Source organism: Heterocephalus glaber, unplaced genomic scaffold (assembly GCF_053883595.1).
Source record: "Heterocephalus glaber isolate CG9 unplaced genomic scaffold, H.glaber_assembly_v1.0 deba00001673, whole genome shotgun sequence".
NCBI lineage: Eukaryota > Metazoa > Chordata > Mammalia > Rodentia > Bathyergidae > Heterocephalus > Heterocephalus glaber.
In genome coordinates, this window is record NW_028258410.1 from 25,532,402 (window position 1) to 25,545,584 (window position 13,183).

General features: G+C 41.3%; 1 pseudogene; it reads right to left on the minus strand.

Annotated features, from left to right (window-relative positions):
- Positions 1-824: 824 nt before the first annotated feature.
- LOC147822213 (U4 spliceosomal RNA) lies at positions 825-1,020 on the minus strand (annotated as a pseudogene).
- Positions 1,021-13,183: the final 12,163 nt, after the last annotated feature.

The window sequence follows — 13,183 nt, forward strand, 5'->3', positions numbered from 1 at the left end:
CCCAAATCCAAATCTCTGATATGCCAATTCAGATCAAAGCTGTCATTGCTGCCAAGTGCTCTGCAGGAGCCCACAAGCTAGCCATTACCTCCTGCTGATGAGACATCTGATGGTCCACAGACATGAAATCCTGAGGATCACAATTACTTGGGTTCTGCCAGGAGCAGGAGTCTAAGATTCAGGCACCAGTCATTTATATGTAATAAAATAAGACAGAAGACGAAAGGAAGCCAAAAATTGTGCAGGCTACCACTGTGAATAGCTAGGCTCAGTTCCACCAGGGGGACCTTGAGAAGCTGCACTATACCTAATGGTGAAACTGGGCTATTTATCAACAACACCCACCCCTCATTGACTAAGTTGTTTCTGGACTCCCCAGAAATTCTGGCTGCCCCAAATGCAGATCAAACACCCTTCTGTGCCCAGAGAATGCCTCCAGGCAAGAGGAAAGCCAAAGCTGCCACTATGTCCCAAAACTGTAGGCAGGTGACCTGCTGAAGGTTTGGGAGGGTAGTCTATGAATGGCACCAACCAGGCTTATTCTGTCCTATGAGACACTGTAAGAAACAACACAGATTTGGGAAAGAAAATAAGCTTTGGTAACTCCCAATGTCTGAGAGTACTCCTGCCATGATTGCTTCAGTCAGTCACCCAAGAAAATACAGAGCAACTGTTATGTGCTAATTTTATGTAGAGCACCTTTCTTCCTGTTGTGGAATCAGAATGTACAGTCAGGACTTGACATTTGTAAAGACCACATTGCAATTAGCAGGAACAGAAGACTCAACCACCTCATTCAAGTTTAACACAAACTCACAGGCTTCCTTGTACACCTTCAAGTTGCCAAGACTCCTTTCAAGATCTGTCTAGGATCAGCGGAGGATGGGGACCTACAACCAACATGCAGAGGAGGAGAAAAAAACGGCTGATCAGAAAGACTATTTGAGTAAAGTTTTCAATTAGCAATAATCGCGCCTCGGATAAACCTCATTGACTACGATACTGCCACCGCACAAAGCTAGAAAGACTGTTTGAAAGAGACATCATGATGTGTTTGAATAACTTCAGGATATTTATCTAGCAAAACATCTAGGATTTATTAGTTGAGATGTTTTAGCTCTCAAAACATATTAATATGACTCTTATATGTTGCTGGTAGGATTACAGATAGTGAAGCCATTTTGGAAAAGTTTTTTAGTTTCTCAAAAAGTTAAATACAAAATTACCATGTGACCCAGCAATTCCATTTGTAGGTATATACCCAAGAAAGTAGAAAGATGCTCACACAAAAACTTGTATATGAATGTTCATAGCCGTATGATTTATAATAGCTGAAAAATTGGAAACAACTCAAATCCTATGAACTGATTAATTAATAAATAGAATGCTGTATAATCATACAATGGAATATTGTTTTGACATAAAACTGGACAAAGTACTGACATATACTATAAAATTGATAAACTTTGAAAATATACCGTATGATTCCATTCATGTGAGATCTCCAAAGAGGAAAGTAAAGGGGCTGGGGATTTAGCTCAGTGGTTCTGCTGCCTGCCTCACAAGCACAAGGTCCCGAGTTCAATCCCCAGTACCAAAAAAAAAAAAATCCGAACAGAAAAGTAAATAAAGACAAAAAGAGATTAATGGTTGCTTAGGCCTGGAGGAGGAAGTTGGAGATAAATGAAAAGTGACTCCTAATGGGCACAGGGTTTCTTTCGGAGATAGTAAAAATATATCAATTTATGGTGATGGTTGCACAACTCTGTGAACATACCAAAAAACTAAGTGTATACTTTAAACAGATGAATTCCATCCTGTGTGAATTATACCTTCACAAAGCTGTTTTTTTAAAGGTAACATGAAGTTTTATTGGGGATTGATTTGCATTCTCCATGGACACTTAGGGTACCTCAGTGATCAAATGGATAGTTTCCCTATCCTCCTGGAGCTTACATCCCCATGAGGAGAGGACAATGAATTCTAAACATGAGGAATAAATTACAGAGGATGCTCTTGTAAAAGATGATCAGCAGTGTGGCGGGAAAAATAAAACAAAGTAAAGAGATAAGAAACTTGGAGGGGTGACTGGTAGAGACATAGTTTTAAATATGATGGTAAGGATAAATGTCACTGAAAAGGTGCCGTTTGGGCAAGGTCTACAGGAGCTAACCTTGACAAACTCTGAGGAAGGCCTAGAGGCAAGAGTATGCTGCTTCATCACAGAAATAGCCAGAGGTTAGCAGAGATCGAGGTCAGAGTAGGATAATGAAGACTGGACTAGCTTTCCCCTCATTGGACACAATACTCAACACCTACAACTTAAAGGAGGAAAGTTTTATTTTGGCTCATGGTTTTCAGAGGATTCAGTCCATGGTTGGCTGACTCCAAGGTAGAAATGGCAAGGTGGAAAAGGGCATGGTAGAGGATAGTACTTAACCCATGGCAGCTAGGAAGCACAGAGAGAGGAGGAAGCAGGGACAAGAATACACCCCTCAGGGTCACACCCCCAGGGATCCACCTCCAACAAGGTCCCACTTCCTAATACCACACTCAGCTACTGAACTCATGAATGGATGAATTCACTGGGGAGTATACAGTTCCTATGATCCAATCAACTTCCAGAAACATGAGAATGTCATGGGACATTTCAGATTCAAACTATAACATTCTGCTTTGGCCTCCAAAAGGGTCATGTCTATCTCATTACGTAAAATGTATTCTGTTCATCTCTGAGAGTCACTAAATTCTTAACAGTTCCAGTATAGCTAAAAAGCCCAAGTCCAAAGTCTCCTCTGAGACTCAAGGCAAACTCTTAGGTGTGAGCCTTCATAAAAATAATAAAGTTAACTATTGCCAACATTCAATGGCACAGGTTAAAAATTCCCATTTCAAAAGAGAAATAGGGGAACAGAAAGGAATGAGACCAAAGCAAGACTGAAACCCCACAGGGCAAACATTAAATCTTGTAGCTCCATGTCCAGCAACTTGGCAGGTTGTAGTGAGATGTGAGTTCCAAAGGCTTGGACAGCCCTGTCTCTATAGCATTTCTGGTTGCAGCTCACATGGCCTCTCTCTTTGGCTTACTCTCCTCTCCACTACCTGTGGTTTTCCTCCACAGATGTTTCACATTCCTGGTATCTTCAACTTCCTGAGGTCTCCACTGCACTTTCATAGCTTCAGCATCCCCCTCTCAGAGGCTCCTGCCAGTAACTGTAACTTTATTACACATTTTTGTCTGGCCTGCCAGACCTTCTTCTGAAATCTGGGTACGAACCTCCATGAGTCCATAACCTTTGCATTCTGTATGCCTGTAAAACAACACTATATAAATGATGCCAAGGTCTGTCATCAACTCAAGCAGTAGCTTGACCCTCTTGAATCACAGCTGAAGCCATTTCTAAGTACCTAGATGGCTGAACTCTGGAAAACACTAACCTATATGGCTCTGAATGAGCTAGGTACCCTAGAGCTCTCTTCTTAAAGAAAAGTCTTTCATGGGTGTATTCTCTATACATCCTTAAAGCCTACAAAGTGTGGGGTCTAGCCAATTCCTGAGATGTCTTCAAGCCATGTTTCCTATTGTCTTAATGCAAATTACTTGGCTTCTATTTAATGCTAATCTTTTCAGCAGCTATGCTCTCATAGGCCCCAACTTTGCAGGCATTTGTTTTCTAGTGCAACTGTAAAGTTTTCAAATCATTCAGCTCTTTTTTGGGGGGTGGAGTACCGGGGATCAAACTCGGGACCTTGCACTTGCAAGGCAGGCAGTGGAACCACCGAGCTAAATCCCCAGCCCCCACAGCTCTTCTATTTTCTCCTGAGTCTCACTGTAGATCTGGCCCAAAAGAGAACAGCAGCACCCATGCCACAGCCTGAACACTGGACTTCCTTGAAGTTTTCTCTTCTCTATTAATTAGTTCACCACACTTAATCTCAGTCTCCTGCAAAGTCTCAGGACATCAGCAAAGTGCAGACAAATTTTCTACCAGAATGTAACACATATGGCCTCTAGTCAGGTTTCCAGTACAGTCCTCATTTCCATCTGAAACCTCATGAACTTCATGTGAGTCTGCACATTCCTATTAGCATTCTGCTCTTCTGAACTCTAACCATAATCACCAATCAAACTCGGCTAAGGGAAGTCTAAGGTTTCTCTAGCCAGGATCTCAAACTTTTCCAAACTCCTCCCAAAAAACCAGTTCCAAATTCTTCTAAACCAAATAGTCAGTTACAGTCACAGCAATGACCCCATTTTTCTGGTACCAATTTTCTGTATTGGTCAGATTTTCTGTCGGTGGACACCTTACCCAAAACCTACAACTTAAAGGAGGAAAAGTTTATTTTGGCTCATGGTTTTCAAAGGATTCACTTCATGGTTGGGTGGCTCTAAGACAGAAATAACAAGGTGAAAGGGATATGGTGGAAGAAAGTGCTCAGCCCATGGCAGCTAGGAAGCTGAGAGAGGAGGAGGAGACAGGGACAAGAATACATCCTTCTGGGTTACACCCCCAGAGATCCACCTCCAACCAGGCCCCACCTTCTCAGCATATCTCATACAAGGATTACATAGGAGATGAAATAGGATCTCCAAATGATATAAGGGAAATATGATAATTCCCAGCCTGTCAGATGTCTGATACGCTGAATTTGTGTTCTCTAAAATTGAAGAATAAATTCTAGGGACAACGGAGATTAAGAGTAGGAAATGTTTATTGAGAAGATAGCTCTTGAGAGGCAGAAAAGACCCCAAATGGGCAGCCAAGGACCCCATTTTCAGGAGAAGTTATATAAAGCACAACCAACCACTTGAGTACAGTGTGGGTTAAAGTTATAATCAGCCAATAAGGTTACAAGTATAGTTGCTTAGGTAATAGTGAGCTAATGGGGGAACAAGTCACGTAACAAGTCACGTAACAAATGTATATGGAAAGAACAAAGACTTTTTCTGGGAAAGGAGGGGTCCAGAAGTCTTGGCCACCCACATGGGTAACTCATGGCTATCTACACTTCATTAGGCCAGGTTTTATCACTTATCTTGTCCTTTGGTGAAGTATGGGGGCCTGGTCATTTTATCCTTATCTTGGAGCCTGGCCTCTAAGAGATGTGCCTCCAGACATGGTTGTAATGTGTTTTTATCTTTTGTGCTGGCTCTCTCAGGGGCCTAACCCTATCTGACTGCCTATAACATTTTTACTTAACTTAGCTGTCTATAATACATATAGCTATGAACTCATCATTGGATGAATTCACTGATGAGTGTACTTCTCCTATGATCCAATCACCCTCCAAACACATGAGATACTGGGGCAACATTTCAGCTGCAAATCATAACAAGGATGGAGAAATAACAGGGCCTTTAGGCCCCTGTGAGGCTGAGTGGGTGTAGAGCTCTAGTGAGGCCCAGCACATAAGTACAATTTCAAAGGGAAGTGAGGTAACATGATGGGCTAACAGGTACTTTTCTTTCCTTCCTTTAGTGACTTACCCAGCTGTGGACCAGGGCTCTTGCCATTCTTACCTGAATAGAGAGGAACCAGATAGCCAAAGCCCACCGAAGCAAAGGAGGTAGGTATATCATGAGGATTTGTCAAGCTCCAGCCCCAAAAAACAAAAATGAAAAGGCAGGAAGCAACAGACTGCCAGGAAACTGCAATTTTACCATCTAGTAACCCAGCATGTTAGTGATTTCAGGTTCCAATTTTTGTATCGTCATAGTCAATTACAGGTCACAAATGATTTCCAAAGTGGGCTGCCCAAGGAGGCAGTTGTGCAAATCCATTTCCCACAGTCATCCCACACTCCCAGGGTATGCATCCTGCAAAATGTGCTTTGGAGCAAACTATGTCAGAGCCCACAGAGGCAGAGTGAGAGGGAGGAGACCCCTGGACAGAGAGGAAAGAAATGGAACAAGTCTAGATGGTATTTCCATCCCAACTCTGCTATATACCTGCGGTGTGATCTTAGCCCAGGCATCTCACCTCTCTGAGCCTTTTTCATATGGAAATGGTTAGACCTGGCATAGCTCACAAGGAGTGCTGTGACACATGCCTTCAATATGGGAAAGAGTACACACCAAACCCAGCGTTGTGCCTGGTCCTGAATGAGCACCTTCATCTCTTTGAATAGCATTATTGAGGTATAATATATGTACTGTATGATGCATTCATGCTAAGTGTACAAGTTATTAATTTTTAGAGAACTTACAGAATTGTGCAATCATCACCACAATTCGATTTTAGGATCTTCCCATCACCCCCAAACAGCTACCTCTAGAACAACCCTTTGGGGTGAGAATTCCATACATAATGATGTCAGTTAATGTTGTATAAAAACAAAAGTGAAAAATAGTAATGTATCAGGTTTCACTATATGAAATTGCTATTTTATAGGTTAAAAATTTCCAAATATTTGCAATTTCACAGTTTATCTATTGAAAAAAGAACATTTAAAAATAAGTACTATAAAGTTATAGCTTGCATGTTAACTCACATACTACTTATGATTGCCAATGAAGTGCCTGTCTCATGAATATATATTTTTTCATATTTTATACAGAAACTATGTAGCATGTTGGACTTTGTAGGTGATTGAAGGAATCTAGGCTTTTTGAAGGGGAAAGTTTTAACTTTGCTCAGTTTTCAGCTTAGGTGCTTTCTTTAGATGAACCTCTATGTAAATTGCCCACTTTGAGCTGCTCAAACTAATATCTTCAATCTGCAGTTGAGAAAAATGAAGCTGAGAAAGCCCAGGTATCTTACATGTGCATTGCCAACCACACCACATTGTCTCAGAAATCTGAATAAAATTTTGTAAGTAGAAACACCTTGTATCAATAGCATGAAAGCATCACAGCTTGTATTTTATTTGTTATTGTTTTGCATGCTTACTTTTTTTATGTCTTTACTTCCCACTAGAGACTAATATCTATGAGGAAAGATGCCAAGTCTTCTCAATACCTCCATATCCCCAGCATCTAGCTGCACAGCATGAGGTAGGTGTATGGTAGACAATCGATAAATACTGAATGAATGAAATAAATTTGATGGGGAGGAAAGACCCTGATTCATGTAAGTAAACACCACCACCCTGCACCTTGGCCATACACTCAAAGGCCTTGCCATCATTATGGCAGAAACTAAAGAGATAGTTTGGAGGGAATTACTACATGAATAGATCCAATAGGCTTTTATGTCAGCATATAGCAGACCATTTTGTGCCAGCTTGGGCCTGGCAGTGATGCTTCCTACTCAAGAACACAGAACAGCCTGTCTTCTAGTGCCAGAGTCAGGAGTTTCCACTCCAAAATCTGGCAGGAAAATGAAGGCCAAGAAAAGGCACTGCAAAGAGCACCTCCTGGGCACCTGGGGTCTTTAGAGAGCCAGAGGCCATGCCCCTGGCCAGGGAAACCTCCCAGAGCAGCAGGAAGATCTGGTACAGGAGCTTCTGCAATGTACCCGGTTGGGTTTTTCCAGGGCCTACAGGCAAGAAGGGGCTGCAAGGACGTGGAGAGGAGACTCGGGTGCAGGGGTGGGAACAGTGCCACCCTTGAAGGTCTAGGTTGGTCTATACATGGGGAAAAGATACTAAAGCCCTTAGCCTTAGTCCAGCTCTTTCTGGGCTCCCTCATAGGGAGGAGGGGTCCCCACCCTAACTCATCTAAACCTAAGATACTGACTAAACATAGGTGGCAATGCACAGGATCGCTGCATTAAAACTGGGTGATGGGGGTTCTTTGCTTTCTGCTTCAAAGTGTGAAGCAAGGCAAACTTCTGCCTGTGTCGTATTTTGCTCAGAGTTCTTTACACAAGCACAGCTCTACACACAGAAAGCACGTGCTCCACATTTGTAGACTGAGTATTTATTATGAGAGGAGCTCTACTAAAGGGACAACATTATCATCATTTTAACACACAGGAAACTGAGGTTCAGGGACAGTGGAAGAACAGCTGTGCTGACGTCAAAAATATGTTCCATCAAACTCTGTCTTGTTTCTACGGGTTAAAGAAGAGAAGAGAAGAAGGGAGGTTAGGAGATGAATTGGTACTTGGTTCAAAGTAGAGAGGAGAAAGATAAAGCAAAGAGAAAGAATCTATCAGAAGCCAAGTGATAGATTTTTATTTGATTTAAACTGCAAGGGGGGAAAATGTCATTTTAGTGGATAAATGTGTACTCTGCCTATTGTCAAGAAGTGAACATTATGTATCTTTTTGTTTCTTTACCTGCCATGGCAACAAGAAAGCTTAGAATCAGATTTATCACTTGAGTAACAATAACCTGCAGAGTCTAGAAGCACCTCTTGCTTCTCCCCTTCTCAGAGAAACTGTTTCCTGCTTTAGATTTCTCTCTGCCTTGTGGAAACACCCAATCCTCATCCTAAGCTGCATGGAAGAGTTTTCACGTATTACATTAATTGGCTCTCTTTTTGATTCCTTACATTTCACTAGCCCTATTCTGATCATGGGAGTAATATCAACTGTAATTAGGCATCATAAAGACAATGATTTCATTAAAGCTCCTTTAATGGACTCAGATATGTACGAGGCAAGGTGTTATACAACACAGTCAAACACTTTATCACCTTGTGATAATTAGAGTTGCTGAATTACAGTAACAGAGCAACTGAAGGTAATTTCCTATTTGGCCAAAGTCATCTGACCTCCCCCAGGCCTCCAATTATCATATTTCTTCTTGGAATCAGATCTCCCTTCTACTCAGGAGCCGCTCCAAGCTCCAAGCTATTACAGCAGACACTAAGCTTGCACAGGAGCCATGAAGTTCTAATTTTCTCATTACACAACCTCATCTGTCAGCTGTTTACTGCAAGCCAGCCCTGTTCTTTGGTTCAGGTGATAAATAGGCACGAACAGCTTAGTGAGCTCAGAGGCAAATAAACATTTGAAAATGATAAGCCCTGAGAATCTTCTATCAGATAGTGTTATGGGTCAAAGAAAATCCAAGCAAATCACAGAATGAAACATGGAGAAGAAGCTAAATCCAACTTGCCCCCTTTCACTCAGCATTGCAATGACAGCATAGGAAATTTCTTCTGCTGCACAGATGTCTTAGATTGGTCTTTAGATAATACTGTTAAACTCAGCAAAATCAGCAAGGGCTACCATTTCTTGAGTACATAGTATGTGTGCTACAGTGTGTGAAGGATTCAAATATATTGGGCCCAACAAGAAATCAAAAGAACAGTTTATACTATGCACAGTCACTCATTCATTCATTCTCATTGAATGAGACTAAAAAAATCCCTGGCATATTCTAAGCATGACCGAAGTATTGGAGACCAACTTTCATTCATTCATATAAATGGTTCACTACCTACATTGAACCAAGTACCACAACAAACATCAGAGATGCAATGGTGAATGACACAGATATAATAAGAGCCCTCAAAGTGTTTAAAATCTAGTAAGAGAGATATCAACAAATCAATATACAGATACCATGGCAAAGATTCTTGCCATTGCAACGGATATAAAGAAGGAAAACTAAAGGTGCTGTAAGAAGATAGAATAAGGGGGCACAGTCTCGTATAAGAGGAGAGGTCAGAAAAGAAGTGGTCTTGAGGTTTCAGACTCAGAAATTAACTAGGTGCAGAAGTAGGAGGAAGAATATTTCAGCGACAGGACATAGCATGGACAAATTCTCTTACGCAGTTAAGAGCACAATAAACAAGGGAAGATACAATTTGTCTAGAGCCTAATGGGCAATGATGGGAACATGATACAGATAAAATCATATAGGACCTTACAGAGCATGGTTAAGAGAATGAATGTCAAGCAATGAGCATTAACTGAAGGACTGACAATTATTCAGTCAGGCATTGGCTCTGAATGACCAATCACCATGATTTACATGACTTCTGGATGAATTGACCAATAGCCAATCCACCCAGAAATATTTATTTAAGGCTACTGCATGGAAATCACTTCTGCTTTCATGGAAAAGACACAAGAAATCCTTTACCACCTTTGGTTTTTTGAAATAGATGATTCAGTGAAGCATGATGGTATACACCTATAATCCCAGCTACTAGAGGGACTGAGGCAGGAAGATCGCATGTTTGAGTCCAGCCTGGGCAAGTAAGTAAGAGTCTGTCTCAAAATAAAAATATTTAAAGGGCTGGAGATGTAGCACAGTGGTGGAGCACTTACCTAACATATATGAAGCTCTGGGTTAAATTCCCAGTACCACAAAATAAAGAACAATTTAGTCAGATCTTAAAGTTCAGCAGCATTTTGAAGCAGGATAAGGGTAGAACTCTTGCAATGTAAAGTGCTAAGATAAAAAAATCTAGATTTTTTTTTCTTCTTTTAGAGGGGAAAATAAGAGCAGAAAGCAGGGAGAAACTAAACTTACTGATTGCCTCTCATCTGCCAGTGTCTATGCTAGATACTTTTATACATAGATTATTTCATTGGATAATCAAAACCTTCAGAAATTAATTCAGTGTAAGCATCTATGCTCACTCATCCTCACATCATCAGCTTATTCAATTATATACACTGAAGCTTAGAGATATTCAAAAATTATTCAAGCACAGCTGAAGATGGCAATCATTGCTTCCCTATCCTCACCTTCACCTGAGACATTCTGCCCCTACCTACATCCTTGCCTCCACGTAAATAAAGATCCCCACCCACACACCACCCCCAGCCCAGCCACTAGTCACTCCTAGAACTCTGTCCTGGGGAATCTGTTCTATATACTAAGATGAGGTGATCAAGTTTCCCTACTGAGTCTTTTAATTAAATGATCCAGAGTTGGGGGTCAATCAGGAGACAGCAAGAATTAAAACTGAGGCCAGAACCGTACAGGTCAAAGATGAAAATGTAGGAAGAAGAGGTGCACTAGGCAAAGGAAAGCACATCTGTAGGACTTGAGGGTAATCTGGCTGCAACATCTGTCACCTCATTGATAGCCAGGGTTGATTCAGCTGATCTAGCTGACTAGCCCGGTATGTGTCCTCCCTCATCACTCCACATGGATCCCTCCTGAAGAGGCATTCTTGGTGAAAGAGGACAACCTTCCCCAGTAGAAGAGGACTATGCTTTGTTAAGGGTATACAAGTAGCTGTACTCCCCAGCAGGACCTCCAAATAAGCTCTCAAAGCACATCTGCAGAGAAATATAAACAAAGAGACCATGGGCCACAGGGAGGTGTGGAGGCAAGGGCAGCACAGCCTCATCCAAGACAGGGCAGAAACTCAGTTCTCTGTATTACAAATCATATTCCTTTGACCTGTGTTCATTTATCCACTGCTTGGTAACAAATCATCTCAAAACTGAGTGTCCTGAAAGAACAAAGATCATTTTATTCTTGTCTCCCACATTTTGGGGGTTGGCTGACCTCAGGTAGGCAGTTCTCACTGAGCTCTCCCTAGTGGCTGCAGTTAGACAGTGGCTGGCCGGAGCCAACATCACTGAGGCTTGGCTCATTCGCATACTGGGGCCCTGAGCTGGGAAGACTCACACAGGTCGGGTAGAACACTTTAGGATCCTCAGGCATCTTTCTCAATCTTGACAAGGCCCCTTCACAAGGTATTTCTTCTAAGGTGGCTTCAGAAGCCTGACAATCTTCCAGATGTCTTATATAGCTGCCCTATGATCCAAAGGTACATATCTACAGAAAAAGTCAAGCAAGACCTTTTATGATAAACCCTAGAAGGTCATGAAGCAACACTTCTGCTGCATTGTATGACTTAGCCACAAGTTGTAAAGGCCACCTGGTAGTTAAGCAGTGGCAAATCAGAGTTGTCAAAAAATTCCAAACATATTTTTAACTACCATGACCTACCTCTACTTTGTTCCTTGTTCTTGGAACCCTGTGAGATCTTCCTTATTTCTCTAAATCAAAACATTTCTTACCAATGAAGGTGGATTTCCTTATACAGTAGCCAAAAAGTCCTGACTAAAACACAAGATATAGTTATACTCAGAGCCAGTGTTCGTGTCTAGATCTACATGGTTCCCAAAGCCCATGTTTTTTTAACCTATTTTACACTGTAGTAATGAGCTTCTGGACCATTGTGAAACGTTATATGGATGCAAAGTTCAGCTGGGCAAGTCAGGGAAGGTCTAAGGTGGACTGTTGGAGGGTATCATCCAGGACTGGCACCTAGTATGTGTGAATGGGTGAGCTCTCTGAAGGGCAATGCTTAGAAGGCAAAGAGCAGATAGGAGGAGAGAACAATGCAAAAGATACCATGGGAGCTGCTACAGCATGAATATGTTCTCCAAAATTATATGTTGGAAACAACCCACAATGCCAGTATTGGTAGTAAGCCCTAACAGAAGGTGTTTAGGTCACAATAATGCTGCTATCATGGGAGTCAGTCAGTTATCACAGGAGTGGGTTCCTCATTAAAGCACATGTCCAGCCACCTCTTCCTCACTTGTAAGTGCAGAGAGAGAGAGAGAGATTGGGAGAAAGCCTGGCTCTATTTCACCTCATGTTCTTACTTCTGGGTATATAACAAAAATAAAACAATTGATGAGATACTTATACACCCCATGTTCAGAGAAATATTATTTACAATAGTCAAAAAGTGGAAGTGACTCAAGGGTTCATTTACAGAGGAATGTGCGTGGCATATGCATTACCATGGAGTAGTATTCAGCCTTAAGATGTTAAGAAAGTCTGACTTGTACTAGGACACAGATTAACCTTGAGAATGTCATGTCAACTGAAACAAGCAAATCACAAAAAGACCAGCACTGTCTGATTTCACTTATATGAGGTCCCTAGTTAGTCAAATTCATAGGGTTTGAAAGTAGAATGGTAGTTTCCAGAAGCTGGGGGGAGGAGAGAAAACAAAGAATTATTGATTGATAGGAATAGCACTTTAGTTTTGAAAGATGAAAAGAAGTTCGGAGATTGGAGGCAAAACAGTGTGAATGAACGTACTTAACACTACTGAACTGGACAATTAAAAACTGTTAGTATGGTAAATTTTATGTTAGGAATATTTTACTGCAAATAAAAATAGATAATTTTTAAAGAGTAAAGATAGTTATCTATTCTTTTACTGTTAGATCATAAGAACCTAGGAGAGTACCTGGGAAGTAATAAGTGTTCAGTAAATAAATAAATCCCAGAAACTTCACAGGAATACTCACAGGCTCCAAGCAGATAGAACCAGACTGAAAACAGAGCTGAAGCTCTCCCTCCA